General features: G+C 44.5%; 1 long non-coding RNA gene across 1 annotated transcript; it reads left to right on the top strand.

Annotated features, from left to right (window-relative positions):
• The first annotated feature begins 10,209 nt into the window (after positions 1–10,209).
• LOC128844626 (uncharacterized) lies at positions 10,210–17,930 on the top strand. Its single transcript, XR_008446512.1, has 3 exons — positions 10,210–12,918; positions 14,466–14,548; positions 16,344–17,930. It is a non-coding gene; the product is annotated as an uncharacterized LOC128844626 (long non-coding RNA).
• Positions 17,931–25,131: the final 7,201 nt, after the last annotated feature.

The following is a 25,131-nucleotide window of genomic DNA, read 5'->3' as shown; positions in this document are numbered from 1 at the left end:
CGAGACCGTGGTTGTGCTGGGCTACGCGGGAGCGGACTGTGGGTGACTGGGACTGTCTCACGGGGGCTGCCCCCAGGTGCTGGTTGCGAGGCTCGGCGCTTCTGAACGCTCGGCTTCCTAGGGCCAGGGCTACGTGCCACCTCTGAGCTTTGCCCAGGCAGGGAGAGTTGGGGGCACAAGGGGTGGCTGGCCCTGAGGGCAGCACCCAGGTCCCATCCAGCTGGGCCATTCACAGGGGGCAGGTGGGTGCTCGGGTTCATTTCACGCTTCCCTGGAGCTGCCGTGAGCTTGCGTAAACTGCTTTTTAGCGCCCCTTCCATTCTGGGTCCGGTTCTGTTCAATATCTTCATCAATGATTTAGATAATGGCAGAGAGAGTACACTTATAAAAGCCGTAACAGATACCAAGCTGGGAGGGGTTGCAAGTGCTTTGGAGGACAGGATTAAAATTCAAAATGATCTAGACAAACTGGAGAAATGGTCTGAAGAAAGTAGGCTGACATTCAATAAGGACAAAGGCAAAGTACTCTACTTAGGAAGGAACAATCAGTTGCACACATACAAAATGGGAAATGACTGCCTAGGAAGGAGAACTGGAAAGGGATCTGTGGGTCATAGTGGATCACAAGCTAAATATGAGTCAACACTGTAATGCTGTTGCTTTAAAAAAAAAATTCTGGGCTGTATTAGCAGGAGTGTTGTAAGCAAGACACAATAAGTAATTCTGCTCTACTCTGCATTGATTAGGCCTCAACTGGAATATTGTGCCCAGTTCTGGGTGCCACATTTCAGGAAAGATGTGGACAAATTGGAGAAAATCTGGAGTAGAGCAACAAAATTATTAAAGGTCTAGGAAACATGACCTATGAAGGAAGATTGAACAAATTGTGTTTGTTTAGTCTGGAGAAGAGAAGACTGAGAGGGGACATGATAACATTTTTCAAGTACATAAAAGGTTCTTACAAGGAAGAGGGAGAAAAATTGTTCTCCCTAACCTCTGAGGCTAGGACAAAAAGGAATTGGACAATTGCAGCAAGGGCAGTTTAGGTTGAACATTAAGAAAAACTTCCTAATTGTCAGGGTGGTTAAACACTGGAATAAATTGCCTAGGGAGGTTGTGGAATCCCCATCATTGGAGATTTTTAAGAGCAGGTTAGCAGGGGACTGGACTAGATAACCTCTGGAGGTCCCTTCCAGTCTTATGATTCTATGATTCCCTTGTCCCTTTGACTGGATGTTTTATTGTTCCTCCAGCACTGAGCAATGTTAGCAAACCAAAGAGCTCTGTGCCCTGCTGTCATCTGTTTGAATTGTGATGCACAAACTATTGCAATGTGGTCCAAGCACCTGAGATCCCAGATCCGGAGCTGATGCTAAATACAAGTGAAATTGACTAGACCATTCTCATTGGCCAAGCTGAATTGACTGCAAAAAGTAAACAGAATAGATAATAATTAGTAAATTAGGCTTCATTAATTCTGTAATTTAATAACAAAGTGGATTAGTAATGCAGCAGAGGAGAGGGTTTTTTTAATAAAGGGACACTGTCAGCTTGAAATCAAGTCAATAAACAAATTTAAAGTAGTTGGAGGTGTTACTTGTAAGGTCAGTAAGAATTGAAATTCAGACTGAAGAGTGACATTTTTTAAAAAGTTGATAATTCATGTCCTCCCCACAGCTGTGCAATGTCCAAAATCAAATATTTGATCTTCCAGGTAGAAAAGATTGGGAAAGATCCGTTTTTCCTGCAATAGCAGATATAAATTACACCTCCATGCAACTGCCTGTCCTCTGTGCCCCAGGCAAAATTCAGCCAAAGGAGAGCAGGTCACTTGCACTGGTTGGGGTTTCCATCCGTATATGTAAGTTTCTTTACTTTTCACTGAGGGTCCTACCGAAGTCCTAGCAGCATGTGCTGCAGTTAGGATACACCCTTAGCTACTCTAGTATGCAAGTGTGTGAGTTCTTTGCACCATTGCAATCTTCTCCCAGTGAACTTTTTGTCAAGGAAGTCCCTGGACCTGCAGTTATGGAAGGTGGCCCACAGGAGACTATGTACCAGCTACTCCATTATTAGGTTGTCTGAACAAGATGATTCCTTGTGTTCCTTGTTTGTTGGGTTGTAGGGCACCCTGATGAAATGAACAGACACTTGCTTAAAGGACTTCACCATCTCCACACTACTCAGATTCATGTCTTTGGACATTTTATATCTTTAGGACCTCAGATGATTTGCTGTGGGTTTGGAATCCTATTACTGGCTTATCAGAAGAAACAAATGACCATTGCCTTTTAATCTTCTTGGTCAAAGTAATTTTGGAGCTGTAGCCCCTGAAGAACAGCAAATATGCTGTAACAAAGACAAAATATGTTGCAACTAGGAACTTGCTCCCAACCCCTTATTTTGACTATTGGGATTTATTTTTCTTTTTCTCTCCCTTTTTTGAACATATTACACAACGTGTATTTTGGTTGTATCTTTATTTCAGATGTTAATATATGGATACAAGATAGGAATCAGACCCCTCTATGCACAATTTTTTTCCACCTTTTCTTTTCAATACAAAAACTTACTTTAAAAAATAGATCTACCCTTGGCTGATATGTCTGTATGCATTAAACTCCTCCTCCCTCACCTTCTGAAATGTCTGTCACAGCTTGTGGAGTGCAGAATTATGTTCAAGAGAAGGGGTCTGAACAAACGCCGCTTTGTCACGTATAAATTGAGCAGATACAACTCCAAAGGCTTTTATAGCCTCTTATAACATATATAGCCCCTTATTTATACTAGTGAATAGTAATTTACATGAATAATTTCAGTGGAGTTCAAAGTCTGGCCTAAATAGCTGTTGGGAACAATGGAACTAATAGAATGAGTAATGAGTATAAAATACTCCTACCTACATCTTATATAGTGCTTTTCATCAGTGAATTTCAAAGGACAAATCATTACCCCAATTTTTCAGATAGGGAAACTGAGGCACAGAAAGGCATAGTGACTTGCCAAGGACACCCATAAGGCAGTGGCAGAAATAGAACCCAGTCTCCTGCATCCAACTCTAGTGCTCTGTCCATTGGGCAACACGGCCTCTCATCCATACTGCTACTTGAAGTCTGCAGTGTTACCCTGGAAAATCTCTTACTCCTGGACCTAAAGTGTGAAAACACAAGTTGTCTCTACTGGTTACAAGTTTCTGGTAGAAACTCATAAGAATCAGTTTACTCAAAGCCATGCAGCTAGTTTGTGCTTTCTAACACAATTCATCTTGGCACTTCTTACTGTCTCTCAATTCCTGCACTTAACATAGATTTTTGATAGTGCAGGCTGTTCCAGTTTCTGTCACCTGTGCTAAGGTAAGACAAAGGCTGATGGTGTTCATCCACTAAGCATACAGCCAAATAAGGAGAGGTTTAGCTAGAATAGAATGTAGCTGGGGGGGCTGTCTATTGGTGGGAGACAAGTGAGATCATACTTTTATAACACTGCACTCTCAATTTTTTCCAAAATCTCCCATCACTGTGCTAGCAGCTCCACTGGTGGGAGCGCTAGTGTAGACATGGGTCTAGAATTCTCCAGCATCATTAAACCTTGGATCATTACCACAGCGTTAAAATGCTGGTGGCCAGTCTACACTAGTTTTCCCACCATTGCTTCTAGGACCAGTGGAGTTGCACCAGTTAGTGCAACAGTGGTAGGCTTTATGGAAAATTCCAGTGCAAATACAGCCTTAGGGCCTTATTGGGTATGCCTACACAGCCTGAGGTAGTGAGCCTTCCAGCCCAGGTTGATAGACTTGGGCTAGCAGGACTCATGCTAGTGCTTGAAAAATAATTGTGTAGACAGCACTTTGAAATTGTGGCTCTGGCTCTGAAGCCAAGTCAAGGCTCACTGAATTTCAGAGCCTGAGCTGCAATGGGTCTACACTAATAAAAACAATTGCGTGAATAATCGCATTGTTAAACAATAATAGAATACAATTTATTTAAATATTTTTGGATGTTTTCTACATTTTGAAATATATTGATTTCAATTACAACACAATACAAAGTATACAGTGTTCACTTTATATTTATTTTTGATTACAAGTATTTGCACTGTAAAAAAACAAAAGAAATAGTATTTTTCAATTCACCTAATACAAGTAATGTAGTGCAATCTCTTTATCATGAAAGTTGAACTTACAGATGTAGAATTATGTACAAAACACGGCATTAAAAATAAAATATAAAATTTTAGAGCCTACAAGTCCACTCAGTCCTACTTCTTGTTCATCGAATTACTCAGACAAACACGTTTATTTACATTTGCGGAGATAATGCTGCCCGCTTCTTGTTTACAATGTCACCCGAAAGTGAGAACAGGCTTTCTCAGGGCACTGTTGTAGCCAGTCTCGCAAGATATTTATGTGCCAGATGTGCTAAAGATTCATGTCCCTTCATGCTTCAACCACCATTCCAGGGGACATGCCTCCATGCTGATGATAGGTTCTGTTCGATAACAATCCAAAACAGTGCGGACCAATGCATGTTCATTTTCATTATCTTGGGTCAGCATCTTTTTTGGTGGTTTGGGTTCTGTAGTTTTGGCATCGGAGTGTTGCTCTTTTAAGACTTCTTAAAGCATGCTCCACACCTCGTCCCTCTCAGATTTTGGACGGCACTTCAGATTCTTAAACCTTGGTTCAAGTGCTGTAGCTATCTTTAGAAATCTCACATTGGTACCTTCTTTGCATTTTGTGAAATCTGCTGTGAAAGTGTTCTTAAAATGAACAAAATGTGCTGAGTCATCATCCAAGACCGCTATAACATGAAATATATGGGAGAATGCAGGTAAAACAGAGCAGGGGACATACAATTCTCCCTCAAGGAGTTCAGTCACAAATTTAATTAATGCATGGGTTTTTTTAAACAAACGTCATCAGCATGGAAGAATGTCCTTTGGAATGGTGGCCAAAGCATGAAGGGGCATACAAATGTTTAGCATATCCAGCACGTAAATACCTTGCAATACCAGCTACAAAAGTGTCATGCAAATGCCTGTTCTCACTTTCTAGTGACATTGTAAATAAGAAGAGGGCAGTATTATATCCTGTAAATGTAAACAAACTTGTTTGTCTTAGCGATTGGATGAACAAGAAGTAGGACTGAGTAGACTTGTAGGTTCTGAAGTTTTACATTGTTTTATTTTTGAGTGCAGTTATGTAACAAAAAAAATTACATTTGTAAGTTGCACTTTCACGACAGAGATTGCACTACAGTACTTTTATGAGGTGAATTGAAAAATACTATTTTATCATTTTTACAGTGCAAATATTTATAATGAAAAATAATATACTTTGATTTCAATTACAACACAGAATACAATATATATAAAATGTAGAAAAAGCATCCAAAATATTTAATACATTTTAATTGGTATTCTATTGTTTAACAGTGCGATTAATCATGATTAATTTTTTTAATCGTGATTAATTTTTTTGAGTTAATCGCGTGAGTTAACTGCATAGTCTACATAGCTATTTTTAGCACAGTAGTATAAGCTTTGTGAGCCCAAGTCTATCGACCCGGGCTGGGAGGCTTGCTCCTGTGGGCTATGTAGGTGCATAGGCGCCGACTTCCCCTCTGCCCGGTGGGAGCTCGACCCCCACCCCTGCACCGCCCTCACTCTGCCCCCATTCACCCCTTCCCCAAAGTCCCTGCCCCCATTCCACCCCGTTCCCCCAAGTCCCCACCCTGCCTCTTCTCCTCCTCCTCACCTGAGCGCACCGCATCCCTGCTCCTCCCTCGCCCTCCTGGAAAGTCCTAAGTGCCGCCAAACAGCTGTTAGGTGGCAGGGGGGGAGGAGTGGGGACGTGGTGCGCTCTGGAGGGGGACTAAGCGGGAGCTTGGCTGCCGGTGGGTGCGGAGCACCTGCTAATTTTTTCCCATGGGTGCTCCAGCCCACTCCGGAGTACCCACGGAGTCAGCGCCTATGTGTAGGTGTATCTACACTGGCCTGCTTTTACCCTTAAAGGAGAAGAGAGCACATTAATTCCTCCTGTGCAAACTGGTTATATACTTGACTCATTAATAGTGGCCCATCTGTCATCAGGATCAAAGGAATTTGTAGAGGAGTTCTTCTCCTCCACATCGGTGGGACCCACAGGTGCTAAGTGCGGGAGGTGGGATATTGTGTGAGCATCTTGCTCCTTTGGGTTGTCCTCTGCTGGCACTTTGTAGTATACTTGTGAACAGGCACAGCACTTGGCTCAGCCATCTTTGCTGAAAGGTTGTTGAAGTGGCAGGGTTTTGCTTGAATTATAGGATTTGTGGAAGAGCAACGTGTAGAAAGGTCTAATTGTATTAAACTGGCCACAAGAGGGAGATCTGTGACTATAATATAAGTAATGTAGCCGTTTGGAGAGAGAGGCTGGGTGAGGTAATATCTGTTATCGGACCAGCTTAGAAGTTACCTCACCCACCTTGTCTCTATAAGCAAACTGACAGTGGTCAAATAATTGACAATGACCAACATAAATGAATGCTGAAACATTGCTAAGTTTTAGAAACTTCAAAGTGCTTTCTCTAGTTCATAATAAACTTCATATCCATGTATACAAAAATCATAAATAATTGATTCTCTTATGTTTCTTCAAATAAAAGCAGTGGTAGAAGGAAAGAAAACTGGCTAAATTTTTGGCCAGAAACTTGCACAGCTTTTAAATTAGTTGGTTATATGTAATGTTAGAGTTGGGTTGTATTCAGTCATAAAGACTGATTATGATATATAGCAAGGTCTATGTATGACTGCAGCCCCATTTAAGTACTTAACATAGGGTTTAAAATTTGCACCGATTTGAGATTTACCTAGAAAGAGTAAAATGAACGATACTAATTGTTGTCATTTAAAATCTGCCTATCAGCAATCTCTAGGCATGTATAAAATACGAGCATTAAAAATATCCAATGTGTCAGCCAATCTACATTAGTTAACCAAACTACCACTCCTCCAATCCACCAGAACAAGCCTCTTAGAATAAATGGAAGTAAGTATACCCCTTTCCCGTAGAGAAACCACTCCAGAGCCTGTCTGTGAGAGTGCCCCGCTATGTGTGGCACCTTTAGGACAGCATCCTGGAATTCTCCTTATCTTCAGTGCTGCATGCAGTAATTCTCAGTGTTCTGATATGAACAGATTTAAAAATTTTATTAAGATGATTTCTACACTTGTCTATTGTCACCGGCATGGCTCTCACTGATAAACAATAGCATCTAGGGAGAGGTTCAGGTAATGGTAAACCTCTTTGGGAGGCATAGTGCTGAAAAAGCCTCAGAGACAATTCCTGATGTGGCTTTCAGAATGGGGGAATGCAGAGTAAGCATTAGCTATAGAAATGTTTAGATTGCATGCTCCACAGTTCATCCTCTAGTGTCATTGCTGTTGGGAAGAAAGATCTCCACTCATCTTCATCATTCACCAGAGCTGTTGACATCTTTTAAGTGAGTTTAATGCCAGTGGAAGATGCTGTACTGACAGCCCTGAGACCGATGACCGTTTTTTGTCCACAAAACAGGAACAACCAAGTATAAGAAAGTCATTAATTAAGCATGTACAAAGAGGGAAAGTTTAGCATATATAATATAGGGTTACCATACATCCGGTTTTTCCCGGACATGTCCGGCTTTTCGGCAATCAAACCCCCGTCCGGGGGGAATTGCCAAAAAGCCGAACATGTCCGGGAAAAATACCGGCCGGGCACTTCCTCTCCTGCGGCTGCTCTGCTCTTCCCCGGACTCAGACTTTGGCTCTGTTTAAGAGCCAAGCTGCCCGAGCCAGCGCTAACGACTTCGGGCAGCCCCCGTGCCTCTGGACCCCAGCCGCCGGCCGGGCACTTCTCCTCCCCGGCTCCAGCTGCTCTGCTCCTCGCCGGACTCAGACTTCAGCTCTGTTTAAGAGCCAAGCTGCCCGAGCCAGCGCTACCGGCTTCGGGCAGCCCCCGTGCCTCCGGACCCTGCGCCGCCGGAGCAGAGCAGCTGGAGCCGGGGAGGAGAAGTGCCCAGCCAGCGGCTGGGGTCCGGAGTCAAGGGGGCTGCCCGAAGCCGGTAGTGCTGGCTCGGGCAGCTTGGCTCTTAAACAGAGCCGAAGTCTGAGTCCGGGGAGGAGAAGTGCCCGGCCGGGGGCGCAGGGTCCGGAGGCATAGGGGCTGCCCAAAGCCCGAGTGCTACCGGCTTCATGGTTTGCCGGGCAGCCTCCAGACCCTGCGCCCCCGGCTGGGCGCTTCCCCTCCCGGGCTCCAGCCGCGCTGGGGAAGCGCCGGCCAGGGGCACAGGGTCTGGAGGCTGCCCAGCAAACCGTAAAGCCAGTAGCGCTCGGGCAGCCCTTTTTGCGTGGCTGGGAGGGAGGAGGGGGAGTTAGGGCGGGGACTTTGGGGAAGGGGTGGGGAAAGGGTGGAGTTGGGGTGGGGCCGGAGGTGGGAAAGGGGCGGGGCTAGGGCCCGTGGCGTGTCCTCTTTTTTTATTTTTTAAATATGGTAACCCTACATAATATATTATATAGGGATCTATTTTTGCCATCAGTTCTACTGGGCAATCAATGAATATTCTGAAACATGTTGGGTGATATCCTGGCTCCACTGAAGGCAATAGCATAACTCCCAGTGACTTCACTGGGGCCAGGATTTTACCATTATGTTTATATATCATTTAAGATTGACAGGGTAGTGTAAGTGTATGTGCCTCAGCTGTGGTTTGAAGGAGCCAGTCTTCAGTTCTCTGCTGAGGGTGCTGATTATGATGCTGGTTTTTGTAGAATGGACACCTGCCCACGAGAAGCTAAATTGAGACCAGAAATTCATTTCACCAAGGCCTCCAAACCCCTGTCTAAGAGTAGCCATTTGTAATGATTACCATTGTGGGCAGGATTCAAACTGACAACTTATAGCAAAATGCTCACGTGAGCAGGTGCCCTTCCCAACCTGCTCTCAAACACAATTCCAAGTCAGGTGACCTGGGCCAGCCACAGTTTTTTTTATCACTTTGTCGATGTGCCCAGAGAGATCCAGACTACCTACATGTCAGACTGGTCAAAGCCATGTCTCTTTTTTATATATATTTGCTGTATGCAGTGTCCTATCCATTGCTTTCATGCTGACTGGCTTTCTGTAGTAGCTTTTTCTAATAAGCCTCATCCAAGCATTCTGTGCTGCAGCCAAATAACCTGGGGCAGAGGGCAGGTTATCACCTTCTGCTCCCTTCATCACACAGGGCAATGTGACACATGCCAGCTAGAAGCAATTTGCTCCAAGAAGTGTCTAGAAGGAGAGCACAGTGTTGATGAAGTGATCTGTAAATGCTTGGCTGGTGGATGTTGCAGGGGTAGTTGCAGACATTCTTTCTAGGAGACAAGCGAGACGTGTCTTCAGAGAGATCCTTTCCTTTGACTCCTAGGAGGTTCTGGCTGACCCTTTTGTCTTGCTTTTATTTTCTGAAGGAGGCTTGAGGGGTCTCCAGAAGGACAATGTCAGTGTGACTTCTGGTGATCATCTCCAGTTGGCTGAAGGCTGGCTGTGGTGGATGAGGCAAAATGAGTCAGAAGAATTTGTGCGTGTTTATTTTAAATCTTTTTAGGACACTTATTGAAATGTTTTTCCAGTGTCACAGGACCTCTGGTTTTCTAATACCCTTTTCCTAAACAAACAGGCAGTTTTTAAAACCACAAACATCCACATTTTTAACAAGCTGTTTGAGCAGGGTAAGGCGTATGGGCTCTTAATGTTAATTCAGGTTGAAAACCTTTCTGTTGGTTTACATAGTAGTTTCCTCCTATTCCATAGTTCTGCCCGGTGGTTTTCAATGGTTCTATCAGAATCTGAAAGGAGCCTTAGAAATAAATTAATGGATACCTATAGTATGTTTGTATAACGGTCCGAGCATGGTTTGCTGCTTTCAGAATTCTTTCTTAGCTTCCCAGCTGGAGTCCAGTATCCTAGAGGAAGTTGAATTCAAGGGAGAGTTTACCATGAAGAAAAAGCAAGGTCAGTTGCCTCTGCTTTGTAATCAGAACTGACAGAAGCCCACTGAAGTGTCTCGGTGAAACACAGAAAGCAAAGGCGAGCGTTCCAGGGTGCTTGTGCAAAAGTCTGAGTAAGGCTATTACTGTATCTAAATCAATCTAAAGGATTTTAAGAGTACCAGTCACCATAGTTTATAAGTCCCAAACAGGAAGCACAGTTATTACTGGATAAGATTGGGCCACATTACACCCTCAGGTCTCTGCTTCAAAGAGCTTACACTGTAAATAAAGAAAAATACAAAGGGGGAGGGGAGAGCAGGGCAATATGTGAGACTTTTTAACTGTTGCCTATTTGCTTTGGGTCCCTTGCTCATAAAACCAGATGAAAGAGTGATGTTACCAACCAACCCCCCATAAAACCACATCCTCCCCTTACCATCTTCTCTTTCTGAGAGAAAGCACGGCCTAGTGCTTAAAGCATAGGACTGTGAGTTGAAGTCGGTGTTCTAATCTGGGCTGCAGAGACTCCCTGTGTGATCTTGGGGTGCTTAGGGCTCCAATCCAGCACACCTTCCTTGTACAGCCATCCCATTTAAATCACTGGGATATCTAAATGTGGAGTGCTTGCAGAATTGAGCTCTTATCTCTGTGTACCTTAGTTTCCTCATCTATAAAATGGGGGTAATAGATAAGTATTATTATTCACAAAGAGGTCATTGGGAGGGGTATTTCACGCACATTTAAGTGTTTTGAGATCCATGAATGGAATGTGCTGTAGGAAATGAAAAGTATTACTAATAAACATCAGGAAAGATTCCCTCAATTTGAGCTGTATTTTACAGGAAACCATATAGCACAGTGGGGTCTTGGTCCCTGAGTGGGGTTTCTAGGCACTACGAAAACACAAATAATAGTGCTATCTGTGTATCCAGAAGATTATAGATAGTCACTCTAGGGAAATGGCAAAAGGTCCAGTGCTTGAGCCCCATAAAACAAGACTGGACAAAGAACTGGAGAACATGCTATCCTACAATGGTTCCCTGGAGAAGGACAAGATGGGACCTAATCACTCTCTTCTATTTCTAATTTCTATTCTTCCGTTCAGTATTTAGCTACAGTACAGAAATAAAGCTACTGAACTTTTTTCCACTCACAAGTGAAGTCTGAGAATAAAGAATGACACAGCTTTAAAAACTTCTGTAGAACATTTATGTAAGAAATTAAGGTCAGTCCAATCTAGCAATGGTCCGTCTAAGGCACATGAGCAAATCTACACAGACAGGCAGGACCAGTAATCTATGTTTAGGGAAACAATGACGCAGACATTGCTCAAAGACATGCTAGTTTAAAAAAGAAGGAAGAGCTGATTTGACAGTGACAATTAGCCATCAGTAAGATGATCAAGAGTTTTAAGTCTCATGTCATTGGACAATAGTAGGAAGAATTAAAGAAAATGAATATGAATGTTCTCTTTGACACTACTGTATGTATTATCTAGCGTGAGGGCAGCTACACAGATTTAACATCCCCAATGACATCTGGAAGTCTTCAGAGAGATTGATTTGAGCCCTCTCCTCCCCATCCTCCCCAGGTTGTGTAACTTGTCACATGCTTTCTTTCTCTGTTGCAGGGGGAGGGGGGATTAGCCAGGAGTGAGAGAGCTACAGGGGACTAAACTGTGTTTCTGAGGGAAAAAAAGCATGTTGAAACTGTCTGCTAAGTAATATCCAGGGGAAAAGAACACTTAGAATCTAGATGCCCCTCTTCCTGTAACCAATTTGTATCAGAGGGAATTAAGACCCCAGTTAGAAATAAGATTTATACCAATTCTTTAGAGTTCTTATTATTGATTAGTTGTATTAGCATAGTGCTTAGGAGTCCTAGTCATGGATCAGGATCCCATTGCAGTGGGTGCTGTACAAACAGAATAAAAAGATGGTCCTTGCCCCAAGAGATTTCTTATCCTGTATCTCTGATATCTGTTCCAGGCCTTACTACTTTGGGTTCAAGTTTAGTACCTGGTTTACTAATAACCTTTCCAGTTATCTTTTTGAACAAAAATATCCAAGGTGTTATTTGGAGGGAAATCCTGTAAAGTGTATTCTAACCTGTCCCTATGGTGACCATTCCTTCAGCAGGTATGCATGATATTTTATAGATGACAGTATTAAAACTCCCAAAGTGCTGTACCAGCACACATGGGTGTCTTTGTAAAACATAGGATGGATTATTTGGGAATGGCCCCTTCTATTGTTCCAAAGTTCTGGTCGGGAATATGCAGGAGATCCAGCCATCTAGGAGACTTTTCTTCACAGCCTCATTTTGGGTTCAGTACATTTTTACCCCTTCTCTGCACATACTAACCACCTCAGCCTTACATTTTTTTTTAAGATAGTTAAATAGGAGGGAAAGCTTGGTGCAGGGAATCCTGGTCAGTCCAGGTCCTAAGAGAGAAGACGAGGGGGGAAACCCCTCCCACACACCAAGGGATATACGAGAGACCTTAACTGGTCATTTCCTGGTTATTAGATGTTTGAGTCTGTGGTTGTGAAGTCCCCCCTAATGGAAGGGTACAGAGGCAGAAGGCACTGATGTGTGGCAAACAAACAACTCCATCTTAATAAAGTTTAATCCAGCATTGCTCCCTTGCTTTCTCTCCCCGATCCCAAATAAGCTAGGTAAAATACTAATTGTTAATCCTGTACATTTGTTCTCTACAATTTGGCTGAGGCTGAAGCCTGAACAGCAGGATGCTGAGTGCCCATTAGTTTAAATAGTGGTGAAACAGACAAATCTTCTAATGGATGTGATGAAACCAAAGACTTGGAGGGGGTCCTGAAAGAACGGAGTTATGCAGAGACCATGAGGATTCTTACCTGAGATGCCTATAAGTTTTACATGGAGGAGGTTGAAGCTGGGTGACCTTGGGTAAGTCACTGTTTCCCTTCCCAATCTTTGTCTATGTCACCTATTGAGAATGTGAGCTCTGCAGAGCAGCCACTGACTTTTACTACATGTTTGTACAATTTCTAGCACAATGGGTCTCTTGTTTGGAGTCTCTAGGTCAGGGGTGGTCTTTCTGGTCCGAGGGCCAGATCGGGGTTGCACAATTGTATGGAGGGCCAGGTAGGGAAGGCTGTGCCTCCCCAAACAGCCTGGCCTCCGCCCCCTCCCACTTCTCGCCCCCGACTGCCCCCCTCAGAGCCCCCAACCCATCCAAACCCCCCTGCTCCTTGTCCCCTGACCACCCCCTCCCGGGACCCCCGCCCCCTACCCAATCCCCCTGCTCCCTGTCCCCTGACTTCCCCTCCCCTATCCACACTCCCGCCCCCTGGGACTCCCACCCCCTATCCAACTGTCTTCTGCTCCTCGTCCCCTGACCACCCTCTCCCCGGATCCCCCAACCCCCTTATCCAACCTCCCCCCCTGCTCCCTGTCCCCTGACTGCCCTCCCGACCCCTATCCACATCCCCACTCGGTCCCCCCAGGACTCCCACTCCCAACCCTTCCTGTCCCCCAACCCCTGGCCGCCGCCCCCAGAACCTCCGCCCCATCCAACCGCCCCCTCATCCCTGACTGCTCCCCAGGACCCCCCGCTCCCCATCCCCTTACCAGCAGCCGCGACACCCAGCCAGAGCCAGCTGTGCTCCCCACACTGCCCAGCGGGAGCGGCGGGCCAGACCGCAGCCCGCCCCCGCAGCCCGGCTGCGGGAGAGGGGGGACAGCGGGGGAGGGCCAGGGACTAGGCTCCACGGCTGTGAGCTCAGGAGCTGGGCAGGACAGTCCTGTTGGCGTTTGCCCACATCTGCTTTAGGTGATACCATCATACAATAACTGGCCCAGTCACTATCAACATAGGCACTGGGTCACTGCAATAGGCAGGGCAGACTCTGATCTCAATATTCAAGCCAATGCTCCATATTTAAAGCAATACATTTGTTAGACCAAAATTCCATAGCAACTCATAGGAGCAGATCTTAGAGATGAATGGAAGGGCTAGCCTATAAAAGCAAAGCTGGCTGGGGTGAAGAGACTCTTCTCTTCTGGGACACTGGAGATTACGGCAAGTACATTACAGAAATATGATAAGACCAGGTGAATTCTCACCTGTAATTAGTGTGTTATTGATCAAACAGATGTTCCCTAGGAGTAAGCCAATGGCAAACAACACAACGGCAGCCAAGAGCAACAGTCAGTCAATCTGTAGAAGATGACACAGTTTTATAAGTTAAACTTTGGTAAGGAAGAATATCAGCCCTGCCATTTAAGGACAAGCAGATGAAAATATCTACTGCTGGTGACTGTGGCCCCTGTTCATGGTCAGAAAGACTGAAGCCAAGACACAAGGTCTCAGTGAGGAACATTGCTGGGTGTCAGGGGAGTTCTTTAGTGCAGCAGAAGCAAGGAAGAGGACACCTTCCTCTCTGGGAGGTGGAACTTACTTTGGGGCATTCTAAATCTCCCTCTCTTCTCAGGATACAGAAGTGGCCTGGCTGACCTTCTCAGCTAAGGAGCCCCTGAGCTCCCTCCTCAGCTCTCTAAGACACCTCAAAACGAGGTTAGTTCTCTACTTGGTCTTCCTGGAGGAATTAATCCCTCAGCACTAGGTATCTTGCATTTTAACCCCAAAAGTTTTTATAACAGAAAAGAATGGTTCCTGGAACTGGCCCCCAAACATGTTAAATACAAATTGCTCAGGCCATTTGTTATCATCAAATTATCACGTACCTTAAATATGGTACTTTCCATCCTGGAGGACCCTCAGGGGCCTGAACAATCTGGTACAGGATGTCTAGAATTTACATTCAGAATGGATGAAATACTCAAGAATATTCCACAAGGAATTGCATTGCATGGCAGCCCAGATGTCATGGAAATGGACCAAATCTCCAGTGTCCATGATTCTGTGGTAGTGGGATCATTTGCCTTCCATCCAAATGCAACCATCTCTGAACTAGTCTTTTGGAGCAGTGACATTCCACAACAGATTGTAGAAAAACATCAAGGGAGTGGGGAAGGGACAGAGCAGCCAGGAGGGAGGACGGTAAGAGATGGGCAAAGGAAGAACTGAGAAAGCCAGGGAAGTAGAAGGGAAGGGATCACAGCTTCACTTACACTGCCCCCTGCTGGAGAGGATCCCAGCTGATTCACACAGCTTCAAGAAAGTTTCACATTTAATCACTAACATGAAATGCCTTCACTCTCTATCTCTCCATAGTTCTAGAATTTCACTCACTTTGTCAGTATGAGAAGAAACAATGCAGCTATTGTCAGTAATAAAACAGTAGCCAGTCCAGATGCACTAGACTGTTTAGGAGACTTCGAGTACTATTGAGAGTATTGATAGATTATTTTTGTATATACAAGAGAATCTGGCAAACCTTTCCAGATGTCTCAAGTTGCTCAAAAGCAACCAAGTGCTGCTCACACCTCCACCTCCTAGAAAGCACTGGGCAGGCTAGGAGCTTCCTGGCCTTACATTCAGGTAAGAGACAAAGGCAGGTAGATGGGTTAGGCCACTATGACATCACTGCTGCACCATTGGGACTGCGAGGTGAGGAAGGGAATTTAGCTGGGGGGGCCTGGTATTTATAAATACCAAAGTGAGAAAGCCCCTGAATTCTAGAATTTCCAAAGAAGAGTTTAATTAGTGAACCAGAAAAATCTCTGGAAAACCTTAAAGGCAGAGACCCATTCCTCAGTAGCAGAAGGCCCCATCATAGAAGATGGCAAAGCAATCCTTCCCTCCCACTCTAAACCAGGTTATGTTTATGTAGAGAAACCCTCAGGGAGATGTTCGACCAACACCAAGTTGATAATTCTCTCAAGAGGGCTTCTTATATTCCAAGGTTCTACAATGACTGAATTTTAATCAGCCTTTGGTGGAGGGGGGAAGACATCTTGCTGCCCAGTTCTGCGTGTAGCCAAACCTTCATCTATCCACTCAAGAGTTTGGGAGAGGCTGAATCCATCTCCGCCTTGTAGCTCAGACCCATCTCCAGCTTTAATAAATTCAACTAGAATTTAAATAACTATCTCAATTATATAAAGACCCAGGGTCAGCTGCAAACTGTCTTGGTCTCATCATTAGCTGCACATATATCCTCTTCTGAAGGATATCACTGGGGTAGGGGTGGGGATCTTGTTGTTTAGGAGACAATAGTCTAGGGTGTAATTCTCTTCACCTTGTGTTGTCTCTTACACTCACTTTGTGGAGGTGTAAAGTGCTACCACTCTGATTTGGTAGTGTTTCACCCTCACTATTGTATGAGGTACGAGGCTGTGGAGAATCAGGCCCTGAATATTTGGTCTCTGGAATCACAAGTCATTATTACATACACATCTCTTTTCAGCAGGTGGCACTGCTCTTCTGTGTGAGAAGGAAGAACCAGGTGGCTCTGGAAATACCATTATAAAATTTCACTCTGATGAACTCAAAGAAAAGAGCAAGAGACAATTCCTCCTTGGTCATTTTTCTTTAGGGGCTTCACAATCCCCACTTCCTGGAAACAGGACTGATCCAAACTCCTGAACATTGAAAGACAATCCCAGGAACTCCAGGAAAGGTTGGGATCACTCTCAGGCTGCCCAGCACTGGCATAGCTCTGCTGGGAATGTCAAATCAGCTCTCCTCTCTGCTTGGGTAGCAGCCCGTGCTTAGACACTGAACTTCATATTGTTTTGCAACAAATGCTAGTTGGAGAGAACTCTCATTTTGGAGACGGCACTAAAGATGCCACTCACACCCCTCCCCCCTGCATGCAAAGGAAAATAAATCCCAATTTCCTTTAGTAACTCAACACATTCTCTTTGTGTTATCATGACTACAACTATGATTGCCTTCCTTGTCGCTCTTGAACTTAGATCACAAAATAATCTTAAATGACTCTTTGCCCCTGTATATATTGTGCACTTCTGCCTCCTACTGCACTAATAGACTCCATTATGCTATTATCCTTGTTGCAATTGTCATCTACATTTGAGATGAATTCTAGGCTTAGTTCATTTCCAGGCTCTTTTGGTCCTTCATTATTTTCTTGACACTTTCTGGGAAGAATCTGGCTCTATTATCTGCTGCCATATCTGGAATAATTTTTAGAAGGTACGTTAATGTGCCATTCATTCTATCAGTGTTTTCCTTTCACAAGTGCTTGTTTTTATGGGGTTTTGAGGCACCTTCTCTGCTGCATCTCTGTCACAGCTAGCAAACAAATGGTTTTCTAGGCAAATGTAGCTCCAAATATTTATTATGCTGAATTATTCTAGCTGAATATTCTACTTTCTCAGAATTGTAAACTCTAGTAGCATTACTGTGTATCATCTTTTGGCTCACAGTCATGGTTTCAGAGGATCTTTCTTTGCTTGTTGCAAATGAAGGGAGGAGTTACATGTTCCATACTGTTGAAACTGGAAAAAAAAATCATAAAAACAAGTGTGAGCTATGATATTCAGTAAAGTGCATATCTCTAATTAAGATAGACATTTTTATTAGATGCTCTCCTGCCTTGTGACACAAAGCAACCCACTTTTTCCACCTCTGTCTGACTAGTGCCACATTTCTTGCTCCACTGTGTCTGTGTACATGACAGTGACATCTTTCTCAATGGTTTTCTTATGTCTCATCTGTTGTCCTCTTTCCCATCTTCCACCAAGTGGTACCCAATTAAGGGCTTGTCTAAGAATACTTTTTTTTGACATCTGTACAACATGCCCAAACCACTTCAGTCTTCTTTTTCAGATTATTATCCCTACAGTCTGTTGGCCAGTCCTAACACATCAGCATTAGTTATTTTTTCCCCACCTGCAGACTCCAAGTCTTCTCTGCAAGCATCTCTGATGGCATGCACGTGCATTACATTTCCTGTTGTGGGTGTCTAGCATTGGCTAAGTTTCAGAAGCATGTAACAATGTAGGGATCTCAATAATATTGTGAAACTTTATCTTGGTTGTTGTATGAGTCTCATTATTTTTCCATATATTTGCCAGTATTGAAACTGTATGAGCGGAAGTGGAGATCTTCTGGTGACAGCACACATTTTATCTGTACAACTGCAAGGCCATTGTTTAGACATATGCACATTTGGGTTTATCTGGTCACCTTTCCTTCAACTCAGTTACTCACCAGTCAAAGAATGATGAAGGGCTGAGTCAGGTCTGCTGGGGTACAAACCTAGACTCTGAACCCTATCCCTTTTCCAGACATCTGTCTGATGTACTCCCTTTTGCCTTCAGTCTCTCCCTCAAATAGTCTCCCTCTGTGGCTGTGACCTAGATTGTGTTCTCATAATATTATCAGCAAATGGTTTCTCATGACATTTCAGCAGAAACTAATCTAGAGCCTAACCTGTGGCCAGACTGACCTTGGTTTCCACTCATCCCCCAGCTCCTTGATCTGTGCATGAGTGATTCTATTTCTGCCTTGCATGTGTGTCTGTCTTTGAACAACAGACAACTAATTACTTGTTCTTAGAGACAGACTCACGTGCAAGGGAGAAATCATGGACATGAGCCATAATATTCATAAGTCCTTTCTTTCTCCAAGATCATATCTGCCACTGGCGGCAAAGCCATAGATGTATACATGCCTCTTCCAGATTTCCAGAATTTTAAAACAAAAATAATATTGAACCTGCAAGTAGAAAATAATAAAAAATCACAAATAACTGCAAAAACATTACATAGATTATTAATCATGCCCCATCAATTACCATATACCCTACCTTTACTATGCTAACCAATATGCCAATCCAACCATGTATTCTGTGTGGAATGACATATAGTCAATAATAAACCAACCATGCAGAATACAAGATACATGCATTAGTCTCTTCCTTTGGGTTATTTGATGACGATATGGTGGGAAAAAACATATATAGAAAGAGCCTCAGATTATAAACCTATTTTGACCTGATGCAGTCTGTTAGATTTCTCCTTGGAAATAATGATCTTGAAACAGCCTTTTGGGAAGAATGTGCAGGTATTTAACACAGCTAAACACACTACTTATACACAGCTATAAGCCATACCTAACATGCCTGACAACTGGTGCTTTTTGTTTATTCATTTCTCCAAACCAACCCCTCTCCTCACCTATCTAGTGTCCCTCCCAATCAGCTCTGCCACAGTGAACCGAAGCCTTTCCTTCCAGCCCTCCACAGCAGTACTTCCCCTCCTTTAGAGAATGAGCAGAGACTCCTGACATCAGAATGTTCAGCTTGCAAGGTCTCAGATCCTTAATCTCATGAGAGAAGGGCTCAATTAAAGACTTGCTAGTACATCCAGGCTCACAAGGGCTATCACCCCATTCCTTGAGCCTCTCCAGAGAGACTACTGTTGAACATGGATTTGGAAAACCGAGCTCCTACCATGGGTTAGTAAAGACATACATTTCTGTTCACCCTACTCCAGGCAGTTCTGCAGGTACATACAAATTCAAAGGTATGTGACACCTCCAAGAGCACCAACAAAAGATGTATGTTAGTACTATAAAGAAAAAACTAGCATCCAGATCATCTGCTTGTGAGTTCATTGGGTTTATTGCTGCAAAGTAACTTATTCCAGGAGAGAGCTCAATGCAACTCACTAAAGCTAAGGCACAGGGAAACCAACTACAGTAATGATTGGAGCCATGGGGGAGGGGCGGTGAGCTTCCTTCCAGGGACATCTGGCCATTGACCCTCCTGGGACCAGGGTTTTCAGGTCATTTCATTACAGCCAATAGGCTGTAGAGAAGGGAATCCTAACTTGGTGCAGCAGTGTCTTAATCACACCTTTTGGGACTTAAATGTTGGTAGGTATTGATTGAGGTGGGGCTGGGTAGAGAGAGGGTCACAGCTGCCCTCATCTTTCATATGGGGGTTGAGGTCCATAGAGACCACAGATTCTAGCATGCAATGTTCCATATTGATTCAGATGGTCTGGCAATTAAAAAGCCCCAATTATTGCTTTAGGCCATTTGCTTTCCACTACATGAAGTGTATCAGGCCTGGCCAGACAGCCTGGCCATGCAGAAAGGTGGATGCACTCAGCCGTACCTCCAGATTAAAGCTGAGCATGGCTCCCTTCCATGCAAATTATGTGCTGTTCTCAGACTCCAAACAATTGCATGGAATGGGCCAGGTTTGGGCACCCCTGGACTGAGACACATCTGTTGAACCCAATAGAGTGAAAGTGGTGTGGAAAGGGCTGGAGTCCCAGCTCCACATGAAAAGTTGAGAAGGGAGGCACTGAAATAGTGGGGATGATGAAACTGGTTGTCTCATTGTTGGTTGTAGTTTAGTGCGTGGCTGGGGAGGAGTATTTATAAGATACCAATTGCTCAGCAAGCTCTGTGAGGAATGGACCGTTTTCCCTACTGCGATCATTGTTCCAGGAGAGCCACACCCTGTGCTAGATTTTCAGAGACTGGAAACTTGGGAAATTCACATCCACCCATCATCAGTTCTGTGGCTCAAAACATATGCCAACTTCTCAACCAGGAAATGTACATGTTTTGTATAAGCGGGCAGGATTTCTCTCCTGCTCCAAAATATACACTGCTACCCCCACTATCTTGCAAGGAGGTTTGTTTTCTTAACAAAAGCCAGCAAACAAACAATAAAATAGTTTTAACTCAGTCCTTTCAAATTTTAGCTCCACCTGGCTCAGGGGTTTCTGGCAGGTTCCCAGCTCTTCTTCCTCTCTGGGGCAGCAGTCTCAGGGCTGTGTCCTGGAGCACCTGGCCCCCTTCTCGAGGAGACCCACCACACCACTCCATGCTACTCCACTGTGGCTTTCCCTCCCCACCTACCTGTCTTACTCTATCTCTCCTCTTCCCCTTCCCCCCAGCAGCCTTTTATAGGTCGAGGTGTTGCCCAACCCTTTTTAATTGGCTGGATTGGATACACCTGTTCAGGTCCAGAGCTGCTGGGCCTATTCTATGAACAGGGACCAGCTAACCTATGACATTTCCCTTCCTCTATTTTCTGTGGTTTGTATTATTTGCTGAATATCTGACAACACTCTCTTTACCTCAGCTGTGAGACTTTTCTATGGCTTCCCCTCAACTCTTGGAATTTCAGAAATAAATCACTCTATTCCCCAAACAAACTGAAGAGAAAAACTAATCCTTTGTTTTCATATTTATATTCTCAGTAATAGTTATGATTATTCAGTGGTCACAGATGACCAGACAACTGAACAAGACATCCAGATTCTAAGTATTTCCAGAAACAACAGTGTACTGTACTTCATCACATGCTACAGACAATGCAAAGTCTGTGAGGCAGGCTTCTTGCAACTCCAATCAATGCCTTCTGGCTACTGTTGCCACATCCAGAATTGGAGGAGCGCATTTATTATGCTAATATAAGGCAAATATTGTTATTAAAGTCATACACACTTAGCACATTATATTATTATTATTTATTTATTTGTATTACCCCATAGCATTTAGGATTGTTTGTTAATTTTATATGCACTGTTGTTGTAGTCGTGTGAGTCCTAGGATATTGGAGAGACAAGGTGAGTGAGGCAATATCTTTGATTGGATCAACCTCTATTGGTGAGAAAGATGAGTTTTCGAGCTGCACAGAGATCAAAAAGAGCTATGTGTAGCTTGAAGGCTCATCTCTCTCACCAACAGAAGTTGGTCCACTGGAAGATACACCTCTACCCCAATATAACATTGTCCTTGGGAGCCAAAAAATCTTACTACGTTATAGGTGAAACCACATTATATCAAACTTGCATTGATCTGCTGGAGTGCTGCTTTACCGCGTTATATCCGAATTCATGTTATATTGGGTCGCGTTATATCGGGGTAGAGATGTATTGCCTTACCTACCTCGTCTCTCTTTTACTTTTACAGTCAGATGTGTGCGTGGCACTTTACAGACATTAGAGTTTGATTCTTAACAGAAAGACCCCCAGGGGTGAAAGTAAGTTAAAGGACTTACTGGTACGCCGGAGTCCTGGGCAGGGGCGGGGCCTCAACCAGAAGAGGCGGGGCCTTTACATCAAGATTTAAAGCCCCAGGGCTCCGGCTGTGGCTGGGAGCCCCAGGGCCTTTAAATCACCCCCAGAGCTAACAGCTGCAGAGGCGGCTGGGAGCCCTGGGACTCCAGAGAGATTTAAAGGGACCGGGACTCTGGCCGCCGCTACCGCAGCGGAGCTCCGGGCCCTTTAAATCTCCGACGGAGCACTGCCGCTGCTACCCCAGAGCTCAGGCAGCCAGGCTGCAGTGGTGATTTAAAGGGCTGGGGCTCCCCGCAGCGGCAGGAGCCCCGGCCCTTTAAAGCGCTGCCCAAGTCTGGCTGCTGTAGCCCTGGGGTAGCGGCGGCAGGGCTCTGGCTGTGATTTAAAGGGCCAGGGGCTCCTACTGCTGCGGGGAGCCCTGGCCCTTTAAAGCACCACCCGAGCCCCACTGCCTGAGCCGGGGAGCGGCAGCAGGGCTCAGGAGGCAATTTAAAGGGCCCTGGGCTCTGGTCGCTGCAGGGAGCCCTGGCCCTTTAAATCACCAGTCTGGGGAAGTCGGTCGGGTCCAGCACTGCGTACCGGCTCGTACCGGCTTACTTTCACCTCTGAAGACCCCCCACCCCAATAATATAAGGGCCTCATTGTGCAACACTTACTCACCTTGAGTAGCATTTAAGCAAGTCGCCCTAATGTCTTCTGTGGGACTTCGTGTGAATAAGCACTATTCATTGTAAGGGCTGCAGGACGGAGGCCTTAGTCAGATGGTAATAAACAGATAAAGGAAGTTTGAGAAAAGGATCTAACAAAATTATTACAACAGAACATAGAAATCAACAAGCATTTGTTAAAAATAGATTGTCAGATTTTAGTGGATACACCATGGCACTTGTCAAAAAGGAGGGAAATGCATGAAATTCTCAGCCAGTGAGCATCAGGGTATTTCCATGTTCTCACCCTTTTCTCTAGACAGCAGGCTGATCTCATCTGGTTATGACCAGCTGATGTGAATTGTCCCGTTTACCAGACATATGCTAGTGCACTACCATGAGACAGTCATGCTCCATTCCACATGAAAGAATTGTTCCCAAACCACTCCATTTGGTGCTTCTGCTTCTGGACACCCAGCTGCAATGAGTGCTATTGATAAGCAGAACTCTTCAACCATCTCTTTATTTAATCAGCTCCAGGAATTTATTTCATTCCCTTTTTGCCTGATGATAAATGTTTTCTAATTCTTATCCCCAAGTCCTCTCCTTTCCCAGAATATAACTGGATATTTCTTACCTAGACATTTCCCTTCCTTTGGTTTGCTGTAGCATACAAATAAAAACTGGCTAAGTGGCACCTTAATTACTTCAGCATCCCAACGACAAGCTTCAGGCAAAAAGATCATAATTACTTATTCAAAAGTATTCATAAAATTAACATATCCTGAATGAATTCAAACTTCATTTAACAGGCCACTGCACTTATTATGAGCATTTAGTACAGGCAATTGTTTAAACTTAGTGGAGAGCAACTTGCTCTTTCATAAGATATCAGGGTCAAAAGTGGATGAAGCAGCAGTTCGCCCTAACAAGAAGAAATGTCAAATGGTTTAGGGAGCTATACAGCAATCTGGTCACATGCTTGTAATTTAAAGGCATTCAATGAAGCCATTCCCAAGCCTTTAATTTGTTGCACAGAATTCTAACTGCTCCTAAAATGCTGTTTCTCACCCAATATTTATCAAGAAGGAAAAAAACTCCTGATGGGAAGAAATGATAAACTGTTCTTCTGTGGAGCTGATTAGGGGCTTTGTTCACAAGGAAAACTCTTCTGTGTTTCCAGATATTATAGTCTGACTTTTTGCACATATATCTGCAGTACCAAATGCACTTAATTCCCACTGTGGCTGTTATTTGGGGAGGGGTATATGTGGATTTTTTTGCACAGAAATGAAGCATATAAAACTGCTTTGTAACAATGTCGGTTTCCACAGCCAAATGTAAATGATTTATGAAAATCATGGGATTACTTGTACATTTCAGCAGTGCTATCCATCGTTAAAATCTGCTGGACTGCACAATATACCACTCGGTTAACAAAATGGTGTCTGTCACAAAACTCTCATCATATTTTTAACTCTCCAGACAGCCAACAATGTGCTGGTAAAATGTACTATGTCAGGGAGGCAGGGGCATGCTGGCACAAGACCTGTTTCAAGGTGATTGCTAGAATCCATTTTAAAGGGAATAAAATTAGTTTGTGGGTGATCTCGATGGTGAACCATGAAACTAACGAGGCCGGCACAAAGAAAGCTCACTTATAGTCCCATCTATCTCAGGGTATGTCTACACAGCAATGAAACCCAGGGTAGAGAGTCTCACAGTCTAGGTCACCTGACTTGGCCTCATGCTGTGGAGCTAAAAATTGCAGTTGATCTCCTAGACCAGTGGTGGGCAACCTGCAGCCCACGGGCCGCATGCGGCCTGTCAGGGTAATCTGATTGCGGGCCGCGAGACATTTTGCTGACGTTGACCATCCACAGGCATGGCCCCCCGCAGCTCCCAGTGGCCACGGTTTGCTGTTCCCGGCCAATGGGAGCTGCGGGAAGCAGCAGCCAGCACGTCCCTGCAGGCCACACGTTGCCCACCACTGTCCTAGACCCTCTCCCCCTCACTGGGTCTCATAGCCTGGTCTCCAGCCCGAACCTGGCTATCTACTGTGCTGTTTTTAGCCCCGCAGCATAAGCCCAAGTCAGTTGACTCGGGCTCTAAGAGTCGCTGCTGCAAGTTATTTGTTTGTTGTGTAGACATACCCTAAAGTGATTATATGGCCTTATTACCATAGTGTCTGGGTGCCTCACAATCTTTAGTGTGCTTATCCTCACAACACTGTGAGGCAGGACAGTGCTATTCCCCACATTTTGCAGATGGGGAACTGAGACACTAAGTAACTTGCCTAAGGTCACAGAAGACGTCTGTGGCAGAGCAGGGAATTCAACATAAGTCTCTTAAATCCCAGTCTGAACCATCGAACCACCCTTCCTTTCCATCTACACTACAAATATTTATCAGAAACTAGAGACACTACAGGAAGCCCATGAGCCTCCTACTCAAAACCACCCTTCCTCTGTTCCCTAGCTGTTACCTTCTTGGAGAAAAGCTCACTGGCCCTGCTACCCCAAACTTGCTCCCTCCTCTG

This window comes from Malaclemys terrapin, chromosome 10 (assembly GCF_027887155.1).
Source record: "Malaclemys terrapin pileata isolate rMalTer1 chromosome 10, rMalTer1.hap1, whole genome shotgun sequence".
Lineage (NCBI taxonomy): Eukaryota > Metazoa > Chordata > Testudines > Emydidae > Malaclemys > Malaclemys terrapin.
This window is presented reverse-complemented; position numbering and strand designations above follow the sequence as displayed.